The sequence below is a fragment of the Heterocephalus glaber genome, unplaced genomic scaffold, assembly GCF_053883595.1.
Source record: "Heterocephalus glaber isolate CG9 unplaced genomic scaffold, H.glaber_assembly_v1.0 deba00000676, whole genome shotgun sequence".
Lineage (NCBI taxonomy): Eukaryota > Metazoa > Chordata > Mammalia > Rodentia > Bathyergidae > Heterocephalus > Heterocephalus glaber.
The window spans coordinates 19,635,927-19,641,590 of NW_028258156.1; the positions used below are offsets into that span (position 1 = coordinate 19,635,927).

The 5,664-nt window shown below is 41.0% G+C and overlaps 1 pseudogene; it reads right to left on the reverse strand.

Moving 5' to 3' along the window:
• Positions 1 to 2,196: 2,196 nt before the first annotated feature.
• LOC101723179 (nonsense-mediated mRNA decay factor SMG8 pseudogene) lies at positions 2,197 to 5,194 on the reverse strand (annotated as a pseudogene).
• Positions 5,195 to 5,664: the final 470 nt, after the last annotated feature.

A 5,664-nucleotide genomic window follows, 5' to 3' on the forward strand; every position in this document is an offset into this window, starting at 1 on the left:
CCAGTACAAAAAAAAAAAAAGATTAAAAAGATTATTAGGTTACTGTATGTGATGCATCGCACTTCTTCTTATTTTCTCCTTCCCCTCCCTCTTTCCCTTCACCCTTGTTCTCCTAAAACCCTACCCATTTGCAAGGGAACTATCTCCTTGTTTCCTTCTATTCGTCCTTTATTGTGCTTTTTGTTTGTACTTTGCCATACTCGAATCAGCGATACCTTATGGTATTTAAGCTTGTGAATGTGTTTTAATTCATTAAACAGTATATTTTCCAGATTTATCCATTTTCCTACAAATGTCTCATTTATCCTTCCTTATACCACATAGTATTTCATTGGGTTTAGAGACATTTTCTTTATCCACTCATGTGTTGATACGCATACAAGCTGCTTCCAGGATTTAGCTATTATGAATTGTGCTGCTATAAATATTGGTATGACTGTATCACTTTAGTATGATGTCTTTAGCTTTCTGGGGAAGATACCTAGAAGGGAAAAGCTGGGTCATATGAAATTTCTAATTTTAGTTCTTTGAGAAATTTTCATGCTGATTTCCATAATGATTGGACTAGTTTACATTCCCACCAATATAGGAGGATTTATTTTTTTCCTACATCCTCACCAGTACTTGTTATTCTTTGACTTCTTTATGATTACCATTCTTTCTGGTGTAAGATGTAATCTTATCATTGTTTTCATTGGCATTTTTGTAATGGCCAGAGATGTTGAATATTTTTTCATATGTTTGTTGGCAATATGTACTTCTGCTGAGAAGTGTCTGTTCATTTCACTTGCCCATTCCTTGACTGTGTAATTTATTTTAAATGGTCTAATTTTTCTTAGTTCTTTATATATTCTAGATACTATTCCTCTGAGGAAGAGCTAGCAAAATTTTTTTCTGATTCTTTAGATTGTCTCTGTAGTCTAATTGATTCCATTGCTGTGCAGAAGCTTCTTAATTTTATGTAACCCCACGTGTTGATTCTTATTATTTCTTATATAATTGGGGGTTTACTTAGATAATCCTTTCTTCCACATATGACTTTAAATGGTTTACCTATTTTATCTTCCAGTAGCTTCAATGCTACTGTTTTAATATTTATATCTTTGATCCACTTTGATTTTAGTTTAGTACTGGGTGAGAGAGATAAGTCCAGCTTCAGTCTTCTGCAAATAGATATCCAGTTTTCTCAGCACCATTTCTAATTATCTATCTTTCCTGCAATGTATGTTTTTGCCCCCCTTTTCAAACATTAAATAGCTGAGTGTACCTGGGGATGTTTCTGTATCCTCTATCGTGTTCCACTGATCCACATGCCTATTTTTCTGCCAATACCATGTCATTTTTTTAAAATCACTGTTACTTTGTAGTATAGCTTGAAGTCAGGTATTGTGGTGACTTCTGTTGTTGCCCAAGATTGCTTTTGCTATTCTAGGTGTCTTCTGGTTGCATATGAATTTTAGGATTGTTTTCTCTAGAATTGTGAAGAATGCTATTGATGTTTTGAATGGGATTGCATTAATTCTGTATATTAGTTTTGGAAGTATGGCCATTTTGACAATATTGGTTCTGCTTATCCAGGAGCAGGGAACACCCTTCCATTTTCTGATGTCCTCTCCAATCTCCTTTTTCAGAGTACTGTAGTTTTCTTTGTAGAGGTCTTTCACTTCCTTGGTTAGGTTAATTCCTAGGGCAGTGATGGAGAACCTTTTAGAGACAATTGCCCAAACTGCAACCCAAAACTCACTTATGTTCTGCAAAATGGCACACTGCAATTAAACATGAACGCTGAGATTTTAGTTTTGAAAAAAACAACTCACATGTTAACATAATTTGTCTTAAAAAGAAAAATCAAATAAAATATGTGTCATACATTCAGCACGATTGTCCTAGGTATTTAATTTTTCTTGACGATACTGTGAGTGGTATTGTTTTCATAATTTCTCATTACGATAATTATTGGTGTACACAAATGCTATTAATTTTGTGTTATTTATTTATTTATTTATTATTCTTTATTACAAAGTTGTAACCCCACTTACAATAAATATCAACAATATAATGAAACAGTGAAACAATTATTGTCCAAATACTGAACTCCTATAGCCAAAACACATTTTGGGTTTGGGAAAACCCAAACAATATACATATACCAAAAAACAAACATCACATATGCACCAAAACCAAAAAGTAGCTCAAGTTTAGGATTGGGCTGTCTGGAAAACTCTTATTGTGTCACTGCTTTAAGAACCCCATGGAGCACCTTATAGCTCATTAGCTGCACATTTTCCTTAGGAGGGAAACAAGGTCCTCTCTCAGTCACATACGCATAAGGAAATCTCAAAATCCAAAGGCCATCAGGTGGGAGAATGATTTCTTGTTTTTCTGGATAAAATACTGGACATGGTGGTGGGCCTGGTTGAACCTGGGGCATTAGTATTATCTGCAAAGGAGCATCAGCAACCACAACAAAAAGCCTCATAAGTTGAGCATAATGTGGTTTTAGTCCTCTACCCTGAGATGAGGACAGAATGTATAAGGGCATATCACTGTTAAGGGCCTTTAAAGTTGATTCCTTTGGCCCACTTCCCATCACTTTCATTACTTTGTCAGGTCCTGAGGACATGAATCTCCGACCTCGAAAGTCTTCATACTCAAAGCCCACAAAAGCCCGAGCTATATCATCTCATCGTCTTCTTCTTCCCATAACAACTGCACTTCTCTTTCCAGGAATGGCTTTATTGGGAGCAGGCCAAGAATTTGTGTCTAAATCTCTTTCATCTTCAGCTCTTGTCCTGATGACAATGTCCCAAGGCATAAGATAGCTTGTTCCTGGAATGAAGCCCTGTTGGTCTAGACCTGTATGAAAGTTGTAAGACTTAGCAGGGCCTAGTTTCACCAAAGACCAGCTGGAGAATTTGGGTAGAAGACCTTTTGGGCAAGTGGAATGTAGCATGCCTGGCAGATACTCAACTGTGGATGCCTGTTGATCAACCAGATTTGGTCTCTTCTCAGGTTATACTTCTTGACCATGAACTTCTGCATTGTCTCCTCCAGCTTGTGGATCAGCCAGATAGGTACCTAAGCTATCTGTAGACTGGCCCAAACTCAAAGCTAAACTCAGGCTTGTGCTCTGTCCTTGGGTTTGAGGTTCTTTTTCTTTAAGTTTATCAGCATCTGAATCTGGAGGCGGGGGGAGAGAATTCATTTTTGGCAGGAGTAGGATCTGGAGTACTTGGTTCAAATACTGGGAAATTGATATGATCCAATTTTCCACAACATTTTTCTTCCAGAAGCTGATAAAAGTCGTAGTTAGCTGCCTTGATGTCAAAGGGATCATCTCGGGGTGCTTGCTTCCATCCACAATTACAGGCACCAGTGGATCGAGCTCGGCTGTTGTGATAGAGCACATGGGGATTTCTATCAGCTTCTAGCTTTTCTCCTGATTTAGGTAATGAGTGAAATTTATGTACACAGTGTTGATCAGTTAAACTTCTCTCCTCACAGAGCTGATGGCCGTTGCTCCAAAATTTGTAGCAGTCCTCATGTAACTGCATAGCGTATTTGTGAAAGGCTGGACCTCTGGCATGCTGACTGTACACTTGAAGAGCCTGTACAAGCTGATTCTTATGGACAGTCATTGTGTAATTATGAGGCAAATTTGACTGATAGGCACGATGGGCCATGGGTAAAGCTTTTTGGCACCGGTTTTCTGAGAATTTTGTGCCAATATCCAAAAACCCTTCCAAGACTTGAATACTACTTAAAATCTTAGAAGTTAGCTCTCCAGTGGGTGACCCCACATCCTCCTCTTTCCCATCAATAGCCACTTCATATAGTTTTGCGGCTGCTGAGATCCACTTCTGATAAGTGGGAAGTTCAAAATGGGTAGGCTGTGGGTTCCTGCCCATGCTGTCATCAAAACCTTTCTTGCTTAGTACCAGCTCCACATGCTGCCACAGGAATTCCCGAAGAGTGAAATCCACTAGTTGGCCTGAAGAACTGGAACTGCTGCTATCAATGTGAAAGGAAAGTTGTTGTCGGCTGTGCTGCCTCATCACCTGATATCACCTGGGCCCAGAAAGGGGTGCAGGCACCAGCAAAGATTCAGGATCCTTTACAGTACAATGACTCCTAAGTTGGTCTAACAACATGCCTACTGGGTCCTCCTCCTGGCTTCCAGGGACTATGTACACAAAAGCCTGGTTGGCAGGTACAGTAAAGAGGCAATTAATACTCTGATTAGTCAAGACTCGACTCTTACAGAAGATTCTATAGATCTAATCCTCCAAGGCATGCTGCAGTCTTCTTTTGGGAGAATGTTTCTTGGGCTTGTCTGGATGAGCAGTGTCCTGGCTCCGAGGCGGTTCCACCTTAAGGGCTCCATTGAGTTGGAAGAGGAAAAGGAGTCTAGGTGGGCAAGGTCGGCAGTTTAGCTTCCAATCTTTGCCAACTGGACAATCCTTAATGGCTGTTTTGAAGAGGGGCAGTACTTTCTGTCTCAGGCTATCCAGGGCTCTGAATACTCGATCATAAGTGATGTCAAAGGAACAAGTGGGATGGGGAGCAAGATGTGACAAACGGAGAAAAGGTAAAGGATACTGAGGCACTGCAACTTCTACTGATGCTTCCAGAACTTGTGCGCTTCCGCACTTGGTAAAGAGAGGCCTCCTCCAGCTTCCCCGCTCTGAGGAGCCCGACAAGCCCGCAAAAGCTGTGAATTATCACAAATGTAAGTGAGAAGAAGATAAAGAACTTTGCTTTCCTGATTGTAATAGGCCTGCAGAAGGCTGAAGTCCTGGGAACCTGGCTCAGTTCGGTTTCCTTCAGTGCCAGCTACACCTCCCCGAACTGGATCCCCGGCGGCAGCCCCTGGGTCCCCGGATCCACCGGCCTCACCAACAGAGCCAGCTTCGGTTTTGGTTCCAGGACCTGGATCCTCCGGACCTTGGTGACGAAAGAGGGGAAAGATCTGTCGGTCGCACACTGTGTTGACAAGGGAGAACTTCTCAGAATTCAGGCGCAGAGCCGATTTGCCGAAGATTCCCACCACGCAAATCTCATCCTGTCGCCACCGGGCCCCCGCTGCACCACCCTCATTCCCTCCGCCTTCTGTAGGGGACGCTCCGGGACTTTCAGAGCCCATGCAGGGTGAGGCTCCTATTAGAAGCTCTCGCAAGCTGACGGGACCCGCCATCGTTGAGCCTTCTCTCAAAAGTTGAAGGTTTTATTTATTTATTTTTTGGTACCGGGGATCAAACTTAGGTCCCTGCGCTTTCGAGGCAGGCAGCGGAACCACTGAGGTAAATCCCCAGCCTTTTGTGTGTTTATTTTGTATCCTGCTACATTGCGAAAGCTGATTATTACTTCTAAGAGATTTTTGGTGAAATTTTTTGGATCTTCTACATTGAATATCATGTTGTCTGTGAATAGTGACAATATAAGTTCTTCTTTCCTGTATGTATCCCTTTTATTTCTTTCTCTTGACTGATTTCTGCGGCTAATGTTTTAACCACTGCGTTGAATAGAAATGGTGATGTTGGGCATCCTTTTCTTGTTCCTGATTTTAGAAGAATATTTTCACTTTTTCTCCACTTAATATGATGTTGGCCATTGGTTTTTCATAAATAGCTTTTATCAAATGGAAGTATCGTCCTTCTATGTCTA